Source organism: Struthio camelus, chromosome 1 (genome assembly GCF_040807025.1).
Source record: "Struthio camelus isolate bStrCam1 chromosome 1, bStrCam1.hap1, whole genome shotgun sequence".
Classification (NCBI taxonomy): domain Eukaryota; kingdom Metazoa; phylum Chordata; class Aves; order Struthioniformes; family Struthionidae; genus Struthio; species Struthio camelus.
This window is the reverse complement of record NC_090942.1, coordinates 65,945,684-65,959,417: the sequence shown is the minus strand read 5'-3', so window position 1 is coordinate 65,959,417 and position 13,734 is coordinate 65,945,684. Positions and strand designations below refer to the sequence as shown.

The following is a 13,734-nucleotide window of genomic DNA, read 5'->3' as shown; positions in this document are numbered from 1 at the left end:
TTCTAACAAAATTTCTGCAAATGGGTACATTATTCATGAAGACAAAAGCCTCTGGAGAAACAAACACAGAGCTGATGTAAAGCAACTATTTTAATCAATAAACCTGTAGCTGAAACCATCTGCACCAGGCCTATTTAAAACCAGTCATTTACAATTTAAAGGCCGGATAACAATCTGTATGCAGCAATTCTGCTGGTTTTTATGACCATTTCCTCTTTTCCCTGCTTCAGCAATGTAATTCTTCAGACTTTCTAATTCACTCTGACAATAGCTACCTGTGACCAGGGGAGGGGAAGAGTTTTTAGATTAAATCCTTCCCTTCTCATTTTATGCCTACATCTCCTCATTTCTGTGGGTGGCATCTCCGTTGGGATTTATTCATATATTCTCTGGTTGTAATCAAATAAAAGTTTTAGCACATTAAGTATCTTTAAAACACAACTGAGGACACTCCCTTATCCAGCACTCTTTACCAACCCCTCTGGGCTTGGTGAGTCCACTGCAGTCCCAGCTGCAGACAGTGCCTCCTACCTTACTGGCAGAAAGACAGAACGGCTTGCTTTCCTGCTCCACACTTACACTCTGAACTTACACATGTCCAATTCAGAGTGACCTCGACAGGCTGCAGAAATGGGCTAGCAGGAACCTTATGAAGTTCAACAAAGGCAACTGCAAAGTCTTGCACCTGGGGAGGAACAACCCCATGCAGCAAGACAGGCTGGAGACCTACCGAATGAAAAACAACTTAGCAGTAAAAGATGTGGGATGTTAGCAGACTGCAAGTTAAATGTCAGCCAGCAGCGTGCCCTTGTGGCAGTGAAGGCCAACTGCATACCGGGCAGTATTAGCAAGAGCATAGCTATAAGATAGATGGAAGCGGTTTTTCCTCTCTATTCAGTACTTGTGAGACTGCTTCTGAAGGTGTGTGTCCAGTTTTGGCCTTCCCAGGAAAAGATAGACATTGACAAACTGGAGCAAGTTCTGCGAAGGGCCACAGAGATGGTTAGGGCCCATGGCATATGAGGAGAGGTTTAGGGAACGGTATTTACTCTGTAAGAAGAGAAGGCTCAAGGGAGATCTTACTGGTATACCCTGCCTAATGGGAGGGTATAAAGAAGACAGAGGCAGAGCCTTCTTGAAGAAAAGAGGAAGAGGAGAAAGGATAGGACGAGAAGCAAGAGTCACAAGTTGGAACATGGTAAATTCAGATTGGTTATTAGGAGAAACTTTTTCACAATGTGGATGATCAAACACTGGAACTGATCGTGTAGATAGATCCTTGGAGATATTCAAAACTCAGCTGGACAAGGCTATGAAAAATATCATCTAATTGGATCTGTTTCGAGCAGGGGGTTCATTAGATGATCTTAGAGGTCCCTCCCAACCCAGGGATTCTACAAGTCCCAACCCTTGTGATTCTACAAGTCTCTCTACAAGGCTTTATGCTGTTCCTATCTCAGCTTTCCTGTAATTCTTTCTTCTCCCGTATTTCTCAAAGATGATGGTAGCATTGTCTGGAGAGTAATACAGATGGGAAAATGCTGACCAGCAATGCTCCCTGAATCTAAAAAGATCCATTCAAGCTATCTCTTATTTTGCAGGAATCTGTTCAGAGATATCCTACTCATCTGTACCAACAATTTGGAGAGCCTAATTCTGCTGTATGTAAAAGGCAAAGATGGGAACTTTTTCTGGCATCTCTCCGGGCCCTCCCTGTTCCCTAGTCTCTATCCGCACATGACCCCTTGCTACAACCACTTGTAAACAGTGCAGCATGTAAGAATCTAGCCTGTTCTTTTTACGAAAACAAGAGCAGCTGCAATGCACTCCTTGCTGTGTCTCAGGCATATCTATGCCCCTTATATTGTTCCATATCTTTTCCCACTGCTAACTTTTAAGCCCTTACCATCTGTATTATTTCTTTGCCCACTGTAAAAGACTGAATGAAGGCTTGGGACACCATAACGCAGTTATACTTGAAGTTGTAGTGACACCCAGAGGAATTTCCTGGGAACTGCTGCTTAACAGGGGAATAAAAGATTTTCAGGGCAACACCAGCTGTAAAACTAAACATTTTTAAAATGTATTTAAAAAAATAAAAATAAAAGAGAAATGTTATAACATGTTCATCTTGGGAAAAATAAAGGACAAAGAAAGCTGTCTTGTTGTTCCTTTGGAAAAGAAGACATTTACAAATGAGCAGCAGGGTCCCTGTAGAGTACTTCTAGCTTTTTTTTTTTTAAATACTTGATCCCTCTTTCTCTTATCACTGCATCACACCAAAGTACCTGAGAAGAATATAAGACATTAGGTTTGAAGAGGGCCTGATCCGAGTCCCTTTGAAAAGACATTCTTCCCTTTCAAGATTTGAATTAAATCTTTGCAGTCCTCACTGACTGACTTTTCAAGTATGTGACAAATTTGGGAGGCAAAGGTAAGGGAGAGGCAGCAGCTCAAGTGGCTGTAACCCTAAAAGAATATGAAGTGAGATATAGGCACACCATGCAATATTCAGGTGAAATGACAGACATTCAAAGGCCTGGATGCTGTTTCAAACAGCTCTTTATTAAAAAATACATAAAAAGACACGGAACAAAAACTAAAGGGGCTGGTTATATGCACTGCCTTAACCTCCTATATGAAAAACGAAAAAAATGTTAAGTACGTGGTAGCAAATTCATCTGACTCCTTTTCTTGACTAATGACCTGTGTACATGCTCCTCTTCCAGGAAAAGGCTAACCCAGGGAGCATTTTGCTATGACTGTAACTTCCTATTTTATTCCTTTAGAGGAAGAAATTATTCTGGTAACTGCAAAGTCATGACAGCCACACTGCTGGCCCATCAGCCATGCTCTGATTCAGAAGTCATATAATCACCAGCTTCGCCCTCAGGCTAGATGCAGCTGAAGTGCATCATCTCCTTGATATCCTAAGGCAGCTTCCAAATAAACCCAGGCCAGTTTGGGTTTCCAAACAATCTGGAAGCTACCCTAAATGCTGTGCTTGTTATCACAAAGCAAGCCAGCAACTCCTGTTAAATTGCCCTTTGTGGTTCTGGGGGAAGAGTAGCTAAAACGCAGGAATCCCTCAGGAACAGAGTCTTTCAATTAAGTTCATACAAGTGGCCTGATTTTCACAAGCACCAAACACCAAGAAACCCTCAGTTGCTTAAATTACTCGTTGTTCCAAAAAAAAAAAAAAAACCCACAGACTTTAGTTAGTTTCCAGAACACACTCAAATAGACAAAGAAACACAGATCCTTCTATAATCCTAGGCAAAGCAGAATTGCTGAGTCCTGCACACTCCTGCTATGGTGTAATTAGGGGAGAATAAAACTTGTAATGGGAGTTTCAGATATGGTTTTGTGCTGCACTTTCAGAGGCCAGGCACAGAAACAAGAACGCAGGAGTCAGGGTTAAACTGGCTCGAAGCCACCTCTAGCTCTCTGATTTCAGCTCTTGGCATAACTTTGCTAGGTCCATCTGTCCCTGCCTGCCCCTGGGCATCAGCGCTGCCAGGAATCTCAAAAAAGCTATATGCTATGTCCCACTCCTAATGTATTTCCCTCCCATACACCCACCTCTGTGCCAGAACTGCTAAATGCTCACTCGGTCTCAGCTACTGAGGCAAACTTGTGGGTTTTAGTGCTCCTTTCCCAGCACAGAGGAGCAGTAGGCAAGGAGATAAGAGACAACTTTTCTCCCTCCACCTTTGAGTGTTCTTAAGATTTCAGATTTTCCCCTACAGTCAAGGGGACTAGGACATACATGCGGAACACCTAGGGGCAGCTCCCAAATAGGCACCCATCTCCCCCATTGCAGGCGAATGCCCTGATTGCCTACTGCTTGGCAGTGCCGGAGGCAGCTTTCTTCCCCCTGAGGAATTGCCGGATGTACCAGAGAACCTCTGCCCGACATGAGCATGCTAAATTCAGACCACTCGCAAGTAGTTTCTGTTTCAACAAAGCAACATTTTCCAGTGGAAAACCTCCCTTCTAGTTCAAGGGGTCAAGTGAGCACTCATGTCAAAATATTGCTCCCAGCCTCATCCAAACACCCTGAACTTCACAGGTCTAAAACACTAAGCTGCAAAGCTCAGAAGATAACCTAATTTTATATGACTATACTGTGCCTTTATCTTTTGTTGAACGGTATTTTGACACTTGCCTTTCCAGCTCCCAGTCAGAGCTGAAATCAGAACATGCAGATACCTAAACAATAGAAGAGAACTGCGGAAAGTTAGCACAGGTTTGACTTTTTGGAGTGTACCACAGTAAACTCAAGCAAAGCAGTGTAACTTCTATGCGACAGTTTAGAGCAGTTATTTTACCAAGCATTTCTATTTTCTTTGCAAGAGAACAGAATCTCTCTGTTCAACCAGAAGGTAAAAATACGAATAGGATATAAATAAATACAGCCTGAATGCATATTATGAAATGTCTTAGTGTGAAAGCTTGGACATACTATGTATTTTAATATGTGTATTACATATGTAATGGAGTGAGATGCTACGTTCATACACATGTCCTTAAACTCCAAAAGCTTATTAGTATGGCTTTGATAAGGCAGCTTAGTACTAAAGGAGAGCACATTAAGAACTGGTTTCTCCTCCAAGCAGATGGCAGCGCCTTATGGCAGGGATAGAACACATGGACACAGGCTTGCCTACTCCTGTCCAGTGCCTGGAAAACTAGGAATTCGATTTTTTTTGTCTTGAATATAGATAACATATAGATATGTTGCATATAGATAACCTCTTACATACAGATAACAAATGCACACAAACATATATATACTTATTACCTAAAACTGCAAAGTTCATTTCCTTTCCAGCCCAGTGAACTAGAAGACTAGAGTGCTGGAGGACATTCACCCTGTAATTACAATGGCGCTTAAAGCAATACGCAAGCCCAGAAGAATATATGCTCTCTTTCCATCAGTCATCCTATATCACTGTAGCAAACCCAGGCAGTCCCTCTTCCAGTGCCTTTAACATCACTGAGAGCCCTAGGTCTGCTGTTTCCACGCTATAAAGCCAAAGAGCGGGATGCTCACATCCCACAGTGGCATTGCCAGCCCCACTGTTTCCACTGTCCTTCTCTTGCCTGGTGCAGTTGCCACATGCCTGAGGCTTGCAGGGAAGCAGTGGCCCCTAAAGATCAAATTATCAAATGTCATTTTCTTTTATCCAGACAAACAAAGCAATTGTACAAGAACTGACTTTCTCAATACGTTTCCCAACCTTCTCAGCTATAGAGCTGCTTTATTTCTCAGCACAGATTCTACTCCTCACTCCAGAGGCTGAGGTAAGCAAGCAGGGATGGAAGGAAAGAAGAAAAGAAGAAAAAAAGAATGAGTTGTAACAAGAAAGGAGTAAAAAGAAAGAACTCCTTTACTTTGGCCATGGTAATCAGTCAGATAGAAGGAGGAATATTTATACCTGTTATGGTAAACAACTTAAAGAAAACAGATGCACCCAACTATCTGTACTCTGTTAACACCAACTTCATCCTTTAAGCACATTCCAGCAAAAAACTTATACTCCATTTTGAAAACTCATTTTCTTCCCCTTATATACTGGAAAAACTCGAAAGGCATTTTCAAGCTAGACAGCGGTAGACTTTCTGCACCACAGTACATAGGTCTGCTTTCTGAAGTACATATACTCTGTTACTTGAAATTACCCCAAGGAGAAGCGAAGAGCTGAACTGCTTGCATTTCCCTTTTGGAGAGTGGGATGCCAGTCAACAAGCAAGATCCCTCTACAGAAGCCAATTTGTAGTCTCAAGCTGTGTAGGAGTGTTTTGCATGTCACTGTCTGCCAAAGCAATTTGTCAGCAGGGTGAATTTCCTCAGCTGTGCATCAGGTGTTGAGATGCTTCAAAAATCATTAAGAGTTTTCATTCTGAGGGTTGGGAGAGGGGGGCTGGAAAAGAGGAAGCTACAATCCCATTCAATCCACTCTAGGGATCTACATTCTCAATAATAAAATTATTTGGTAATGAGTACTGATGAGAAGAAAACATCCTACAGGATGCAGTACAGGATGTACTCTATTTCCATCACATCCTGAAGGGGTGAAGGGGAAGAAACACAGACCCACCTCATCAGATGGGCCTATTGTTAAAACCCCTTAGCAATTGAGCATCTCAGCAGCAAAGAGCTGAAGACTTAATTCTGGAAGAAAACAAACACTATGTGCATTGCACTCACAAATGCAAATTAGGCCATACATATGCAAATCAAAACCTAATTCTAATTTCTTCCTTTTCTAACTAGATTTAACAAGAGCAGAAGCACAGGACTTTGTCTTAAAGATCAGTATTGCCAGAAACAGGTTGCCAGAATGATGGGTCTAGGTTCTGCACGAACCAAGTTCTAATGACTGCTCCAGAAATTTTAATAAGTCAAAAACCTGAATTTCCTATACATCAGTTTTCTGTAGACATGGTCAGATTTCAGCAGCGGCGACATCAAAACCTTATTAATTAACAGAAGAAGTGGTTAAGTAAGGTTTTCCATGGATCCAATCACTTCAAAGAGACAGCAGAAGTTGCTAGAAGTTCATATTAAATAATTTGCAGAATCACCTTGTTCTCAGTGTTTGCAGATGTCTCTCAGGTCTGGCAGATGTAATCACTACATAGTCATGAAACATCCCTGACATAAAAGGGAATTTACATGGTTACATTTCCCTAGTCCTGTTTCTGTATTCCTCTGCCATCAGAGCAAAACATCAGGATTTTCCTGTGCCCAGAACCGTCTCCAAGACAATAAAAAAATGGCTGAAGTAATGCAGACCTCCTCTGGATTCTGAGTTCAGACCAGCTCTTCTCATGTTTATCCTCACAGATGCAGTGGCTGGGTTTGTGTGTATGGCATACACTCAAGATATACCAAAAGTGCATCTCATATATGCTCATATAGTTCATAGTCATTTTGCTCCATTTCACGCTAGCTAACAGAATCAAATTCCCAGGTTAGAAATCTGAAGGGACTTAATGAGAAAGAAAAAAATAAAATGCATGATGGTCCGCTTAGGGTGAGTCTTGAAAAGATATTTTGGTGCCAACATTCCTCCCCAACCCCTGAGATTTTAACATTGTTTTCCTCTCTAAACGGTATTCCTTTTTCAGCAGTTCACACAAGGAGTACTTATTATTCAAAGATGTCCTCAATTCCTTCTCCTGGCCAAGACAGCAGTGAACACCACTAGAATTAGAAATTCTACTAGAATTGGGAGAAAGCAGATAGGGATTAAATGACAGTTTGGGAGAGGCTCAAGACTAACTTGTGAATGAGTATTTCTCCAAAAGTAAGTCTTTTTTCTAGTTTCATGACAAATCATTTGAATAGACCCATATACATCCCATATATACAAGTGGACTTGAGGCTGCTATACAAGCAGCACCAGAAGCAAAAGAAAAATATCTTTAGAAAACATGACAAAAGCTGGACACTAAAATTAGACAGTAGCAGTTATTAGCAGTAGCAGCTGTCCTTAAAGAAACTTTTGAAAGTGCTCAGGCTGCAAAACAGCACAGGGCACAAAGTGAGATTTTTCTTTGCTGTTAATCTGGAAAAAGAATGAATTACACTGGAAAGTATTTCTTTTCACAGTGCTACAGTCTCCAGATTGTTCTTATATTCGATGATTGTACCACAAAAGACCTACCTTTCCTTGAGTATCTCTTTACTAAAATCAGCATACAAAGAAAATGAGATTTAAGTTATTTCTGGCAGGGTTTGATTTTGAAAACATAGGCATCACAGAGAAAAACACCACGTTCCTTTTTGTCCGCCAAAATTCCACCTTTTTTTTTTTTTTTTTTTTTTTTTTTTAGAAGCCTTGCAGTTGTTTGCCAGGCTGTAAAAAGTTTTCTGGATGGCAAGAAATGAAGCTTCAAAACAAATTATTCAAGAAATGTCAAAATTCTGTTAGATTTTTGTTGTTACATTTTGAGAGTTTTTAAAGGAATGAGAAAGGGCAGACTTTTTTCAGAACAGCAGGCATATGTCTTTAGGTGGACTCCCAAAGAAAACCAGTAATTACTTATTTTTTCTACTGAAAATCTCCAAAAGCAATGAAAAACGTGAAGCTAAAGTCTTGAAGTATATGGAGAGAATTAATATTCACACCAGGAGCACAAAAGACATGAAAGACACTATTTACCATGTCTGGGCACAGGAGTCTTGAGCAATTAACCAGTGCCTTCTCTGTCAAGAAAGTCTCCAGAGATGGGGATGGGGAAGATTTACAGCAATAACTGAAGAAAAGCTTTCCTAGTGGCGGACAAATTGTAGCTTCCACCTGGAATTTATACACAATTTAAAATATTGTGACTGCATCTCACTGACAATAGTGAGAGCTTTTAAAATGCAGGGCCAGATTCCATACTGAGATGCATCAATTTTTTCCCACTCTATCTCACCCTGGGAACTTGCTTTCCCTCAGAACAATTGCTCATCCATTCGCTATACTCATTTAAAAATATTTGCTTACTTCAAAGTACTTTCCTTATTTAACCTATGTTTACCTTTCTCTCAATCATTCCCTGCTCTCTTTCACATCGTTTTTATTCCTCATCTTTGAGACCTCATCTTTCCTTTCACTAACACTCCATCCCTTTTTAATTCTCCCAAGGTGGAGAGGTGCTATAAGCAAGTCGTAAGGTAGAAAGTAAGTAGCAGAAGTACCATAGTAAGGCAGAAAGAGAGGTGCTTTGAAAGCTATTTGTAAAAGCATCTAAGACAACGGAAGAGAAAGAAAAGGGACAATGAAGCATAAATAGATACTGCATTTTTATTATACCCATATCTCTAATTATATTATAAGGACTACACAGGACTGTACAGGGAAGGTGAGATGGTGAGTTATGCCGCTGCTCAAACAAGATTTGTTTGAAAGCAATCACTAGTTGCAACTTATCTGGAGTTTTAAACAATGGAAAAGCCACTTGTACAGGTGTACAACTAGGTGGTTAAAATATATGCACTTTACTCTTAACAGCTTACATTTGTAAACACAGCTTGAACTAAATCAAACAGCAAACTAATTCAGATTGTACTATCAAAGCATACCAGCACAGAGTACTCTATGGGTACTTAGGAGCTGATGCTGAGTTTTCCAAAGCAAGGGTTTTGCTGCAATGCCTGAATTTTTGAAATCTTCACCGACACCAAACTCTGAACCTTCAAACGTGCACCTATCGCTAGCCAGCTGCGGCCTAGAATTTTCAAACGCAAGTGACCTCTTTACATTTTCTTAACTCTGCCCCGAGATGAGCACTCCTTTTCCTTTCTACATGCAGGCTTGCTTCCCTGATGCTCTTCTCTCCTTGTACCACATAGAGAAAGTGCTGTCAGAAAGCGCACCTTTTTCTTAGTGAAAAAGAAAAGAAATAAACTTGTAAGGTCTGTACTGTCATACCGATTTCCTCGGCAATGATCTGATTCTTGTGGTTGAGATAAAACGCTTGACATTCAGCCTTTTCTTCTTCCCTCTCAGGAACTAGGTTATTATTGCCTCTTAAAGCAGTGGCTGGATGGTATCACTAGCTACTTAACGTCTATTTAGTACAACGGGCTGAGGCCACCTTCAGCCTCTACAGGCATTTTTTCTTTTTTTCACTAACAAGGCCAGATGGCATTCTGGCCAACCTTCACCCACCCACCCTTCATGAGCCATGTGCTCAACTCAGAGAATGCATCTAGCAGCTCTGGAAACACATTACCTTAACAGCTGGGCAGATGTGAGATAAGTGGTTATTCCTGCCCCAAGCAACTGGAGAACGAATAACTGATTAAAAAAAGTACAGTAAGCCTCTGCTGAAGAATGGTCACCCTTTCATTTTGGTATGCTGCTTCTTTTGTTCTTTCTCATCAGACAACAGATTGACAAACGCACAACTAGGAAGAGAAATGCATGACCAAGAGTGAATGCTTACAGCAGGCTATGGTCACCCCCCACCTCACTGCACCATCTGATCACAGGATAAGCCAGGATGACGAACCCCGCTCCACGTGCAAAGCTAAGAGTCTAATTACATGTTTCAGTTGAGTCAGGCCAGAATACTTAGCTATTCTCAAGATCATGCATGAGTAGGCTGAGTAATTGCTTCCCTGATGGTCCTTTGGATGCACCTTTCACACTGATTTGATGTTGCTATTAAGGTATGATCTGGCCCAGCTCCTGGTTACTGCATCAAGATTTTAGGTCTCATGTCCTTCCCGCTCCACACGTTAGTCACACATTAAAGAACAGGCAGAAGTGCAGGGGGAAGGAGGAAAACATGAAATATCATTAATCAGATGCCACCTCCAAATTAGTTAACATGAAACTCCTCATTAAAAACAGAAGGTTAATGAATTTTCTCTCGGAAAGACCCCTGCCTCAAAACCATTAAAATCAAAATTCTCTTTACCTCAACAGCTTGTGATCAGAAGCAATACCAAGCTTCCTAATTATTTTTAGAATACGTACCCTCTTCTCCGCTTTCACTGACTAAAGTCACTTAAGGCATCTACTTGCATGCTTTGTCTTTCCAAATACCCTCCTCTCTTCTTAGAAAGCACTAACCACTTCATCTTAGAAAGGTCGTATTCATATTTGTGATGCCAGAGATACTACAAGCAGCCCATAGCCATACCATGATCAGCTGCAAACTAATCTGCTCTTAACATTTAAGGAGGGTCATCGCCAACTCTTGTTTGAAAGAGAAATAACCACCAAAAAACAGCACCGGGGGTAATCCGACAACACTTTCTCTCACAGCAAGTCACATATTGTTTGCCCTAGTGACTGGATATAGAATATTGTACCTTGAGCTGGAAGTGCTGTACAGTATTTCAGATCAGACATAAAACACTTTAAACCGATGACTCTCAAAAGATCAATAAGAACTCCATGCAAGAGAGAAGATGTCGCTTCTGTGCTCTGCCACATTTCCTTCTGAGGAATTGTACTCTAACTTGCTAAAATCCTTTCTGCAAGTTTAATTTGAAAAATGATTTCTGAAGTAACAAAACCTCTGCAGAGAGCCTGTAAGCTGCTTTCAACTCCCAACACATAAGAGGTGCTTTGTAAGTTTGTTCTTTAAAACAACGGTTTAGAAAGCCATTTAAGTTGCGAAGTCAAGCATCCAGAAACTTAGAAAGGTTCATGTTATCTGAGCATCAGGCTCCAGCCTTATTGCACACATACATTATGAAATCTTTAATTACGTTTCCAGCTGCTACTTTCTTCCACTTGACCCTTGCCTCAATGAGTAAACAGAGACTCGCGTGACATCCTTTTGTATTCTGTACATACAGTCCACCGCCCCAGGGTTTATCTGTCCCACACTACCAAAACTCTGCATGGAGTGTAAAATGATTTTCTCCTAAGCATCTCTTGTGAGAATCTCCCCATGATACCCGAGTTGCTTGTGACCAAGAATTTTACCCTCACTGTGCTCCTCTAAGGTGAGGTTGCAATATTATCTGTATTCTGCAGCTAGGCAAAGGAAGGTCAGAAAAAGGAAGACACAAACTTTCCATTAATTTTAGTAATGCAACCTGAGGCACACAGAATGCCTGTTTCTCAGACTCCAGCCTTTCATTGTCTTTCAAAATCTCATTGCAACAGCCTCCCAGAAATCCAGCCCATATACTTTACAGTAAACACGCATAAAATGAGGAATCTGCTGTTACGGGCCACTTGTGAAAGTCTGTTTTAAACCTGCATCATTCAGAAATTCTGTGCAGCATTCAACTGCCCTAGCTGCAATAATACCTTCTTTTCTCTTGCTGTAATCCTCTGCCTCATTTACTATACACCTTCCAGCTTTGCAGCAAATGAGGTAGTGTCTAAACATACCTCAGAGCTTGCTCAATTGTAAAACAAATAAGCTGCATTAGTCCAGAACTCTAGATTTTGGAGAGAAATGGCCACAGACCCTTTTTCCCATGCCCCTAACCTGACTCTGTCTCCCTCTCCTCTTACCTAGCTTCACCTCATGTCCTCCTCCTTTTCTTCATTACTCCCATTCTGAAATCTTCTGTTCTTCTTTGCTTTCTCTGCTCCTCTCCAACAATCTCCACATCCAACACCACTGCCTCTCCCTTTTTATCTACTCTTGCCAAAAGCCCCTGCAACCTGACACTTTCTCATCCCATTCCTTTTCCTATTCAGTGCCACCATCCCTGTCCTCCTGCTCCCTTCCCCTCTGCCTCAAGTATCTGAATGTCCTCTCTGCTCCCACTCTCCAGATCCCACCCTCTAAGCTGACTCTCCAAGTTCCTATGCACGTTCCCTTTCTCTCTTCTACTCCTTCCTCTGGCTCGTACAACCTCTGACTTTTTTTTTTTTTCATACAGCTTTCCTCACCCATCTTCATCTCACCACGATTGCTACCTTCTCTTTTCTCCTTGTTACTGAAGAGTAGGTGGTGAGCAGCAGAGCCTTCCCCTTCCCTCAGTACCCATGGGCAGGCCTGCAGCCAGGATTAATCACAGAGGAGCTCTACTTAACTCCTCCATGAGCAGGAATAGAGGAAAACTTTAGGGAAGGGAGCTCTTGAATCTACGATGTCTCCAGCGTGCATGAACGACCCTATGGCAAACTCAAGGGCACTTCTCTCAAGACAGCAAAGGGCATTTCTGTAGTGTTAGAGTATCGCTCTATTAAATCTCCAAAATCTCACTGAGGTATACTACCAGCACTAGAACTTCTCAGGAAAAAACTGCTAGGGTTTTATGCTTGTTTGGTTGGTTGTTTTTAAAGGAATACTTTTTCCCCAAATCTTTCTCTCAGAAACAACTGACTTTTTTGCAAAAATTTTAATTAAAAGAAAAAGAGGAAGAATCAACCGAAGACTGTGTCTTATCATGAAAAAAAGTCAAAACCATTAAAGTTTAGAGAAGCTATAAAAGAAACAGTGCCTTATAGTAGGCAGTGACAGGCATGCTTTATTCTGGTAGTGCCACTGACTTTGCTTGCAATAAATAAATCTATCAGATAACTTAATTGTTCCAGCTAAGTAACCATTTCCAGTCACACCCTGGTAAATAAAATCGCTCTTCTTATCAGTTGCAGGTTAGTCCACATGTTGTCACCACATCTCCACACAGCCTAAAAATGTCTACACATCATTTTTCTGCTTGTTCTGAATGCCTAAAATTTAGGGCCCAGTGATTCTAGTCTGTTGAAAACTGCACCTCAACTCACCATCTTGAGCACTGTGAAAAGCACAGGAACAAGAATGGGTCCAGAATCTCCCAGGGTAATGGGAGTACACCAGATGAGCGTATACGGGCAGTGCTACAGAGGCTCTAGACCACCCTTCCTGACCCGACACCTCCTTCTCATCTCAGCAGTTTCCAGTTTGCTATGTTTTTTTCCCATCAATCACCAGCTGTGCAGCAACACAGCCTCATGCCCACACTGCATCTGCCCTGGAGTACTTATCAATAGGCAACATACAATCCCATTCCATATGCATCTGAGACAGAAGGCCTAACTAAAACAAGGACCACGTGGTGGCTAGTTTTAATTTTTCTAGACAAAGCCTTTAAAAATTGTCCATAGGGATCCACGTAGAGCAGAACTAGAAACATAAAGAGAAGCGATGTACATGAACATCAATTGAGTACTTGGAAAAAAACCATAAGAATTATTCAAAGCCATCAACAGAGTTCAGACAAGTTCCTCCCGTCTAAACTTCAGTAGGGATTATGGATCCAATGCTAGCTTT

General features: G+C 41.3%; 1 protein-coding gene across 8 annotated transcripts in view; it reads right to left on the bottom strand.

Moving 5' to 3' along the window:
* Window positions 1–13,734, bottom strand: part of DGKI (diacylglycerol kinase iota) — a 227,244-nt gene that overhangs the window by 42,804 nt on the left and 170,706 nt on the right. The gene's annotated exons all lie outside the window — the stretch shown is intronic.